The 1,566-nt window shown below is 34.2% G+C and overlaps 1 pseudogene; it reads right to left on the bottom strand.

The window, feature by feature from the left end:
- Window positions 1–415: 415 nt before the first annotated feature.
- On the bottom strand, window positions 416–1,126 carry LOC143541792 (uncharacterized; annotated as a pseudogene).
- Between the last annotated feature and the right edge of the window lie 440 nt (window positions 1,127–1,566).

Below are 1,566 nucleotides of genomic sequence, written 5' to 3'. Positions count from 1 at the left end.
CCGTGTAAGTAAACATAAACTATGACTATACTAGTTGCCTTAGAACAAATCAAGTATGCCAAAGTGTTAAGTCTGGAACCATTTTTTTTTAAATCTAGGGCTTTTAAGATATGATCACTACGTACCGAATTCTTCTTATCCGAAGAATAAGGTGTCGGTTTTTTGATGGCTTAAGGACCAAAACAAACTATACTAGCATAAATCTTGTAAATTTGAGGGAAAGCAGAAAAATGTAAATTTAATAATTTCAAATACTTTAGTTCAAATTAGTATATTGCATGAGTTGAACATATAGAGTACAATAGTACATGATTAATAAGCCATACAAATAAAAAAGGTTTGTAGCATATATTATACCAGGTAATTATAAACACTCAAGGTACAAAATATATATAGAATGAAATTAAGAAGTACTTCACCTAATATCAGCCAATTCTTGTTTCCATTTTGAACATGTGTTTCCTTCTCTTTTCATAGGCAAAAAAGATAGATCACTCTCTAAAGGATATTGACCTAGACGAAGCTCCAAATCTACGTCGTTTTGGATCCAATCTTCATGCCCTACTTTTGCACTCTCTATATTACTACTTCCCATTTCAGAACTCCCAATTCCAAGATTCAAATTCACCTCAAATGCTCCTCATGGAGAGCACTAAAATTAGGGTTTGATGGCATAAACTGATAACCATGATTGTGTGTCGAGAACCCCCCGAATAAAGAACCATGATTTTGAGCCTCTTCATTAGGAATAAGATTAAAAGATTTCGAAGAAACCGTCGAATAATGATCTTTCTTCGGCTTGGTAATTGAAGCAGTGTTGTGTTTTTTTGGCTTTTGCTTTGTCTTTTCTATGAATATTCATGTGACCACCTAATGCTTGAGCATTTGTGAACCCTCTTTTGCAAAAGTTACACTCGTACGAGCGACCCAAACCCTCTTTCGAGCTATTAGGAGACAACGAGCGATCAGTTTCTTGATCGCTCGAAGTTTCTGAATTGTTCCCATGCTTCTCAGACCCCATAACTTCAAGATCAAGAAACCGCGTTGTCTAGAGAATAAATGATGATAAAATTAGGGTTTGATGTAGTTGAAGAGTTGAAGAGGCAAGAGGGAGGTTATATTGACCAAAAGGTATGTTGGGTTTACAGGAGAATTGACATAAAAATAATGGATTATCTTGCTGCTTGTTTCTTTCAGCTGCCGGCTTTGAGACTTACCTTTCTGCTTAAGTTAATAAGAATACATACAAAAATGATGTAATTGGTATTTTATTACCGACTACACAAAATGCTAAAAAAACAAAAAAAATCCTGTAAAAGTATATACATGACATGTACAGAGAAAAGATAGAATACAATAATATATTAACGTATAATAGGTACGTATGTAAGCTATAGTCACGAAATCGATCCATGAAATCACATCCCAACATCTCGGAATCGTCAATACATATCCAATTAATCATTGGTTCACCCAAAACAGTTTTGGATCGTTAATCGATCAATTTTTTACTTTTTTCAACGAAAACCGTTTTTGAGCGTTTTAGGCTTTTGGCTGAGCATTTTA

The sequence above is a fragment of the Bidens hawaiensis genome, unplaced genomic scaffold, assembly GCF_021521415.1.
Source record: "Bidens hawaiensis isolate Kalapana, Puna unplaced genomic scaffold, B.hawaiensis_p1.1 tig00012650_1, whole genome shotgun sequence".
In the NCBI taxonomy this organism is placed as follows: Eukaryota; Viridiplantae; Streptophyta; class Magnoliopsida; order Asterales; family Asteraceae; genus Bidens; species Bidens hawaiensis.
The sequence above is the reverse complement of the archived record's forward strand: the minus strand, read 5'-3'. Positions and strand labels throughout refer to the sequence as shown.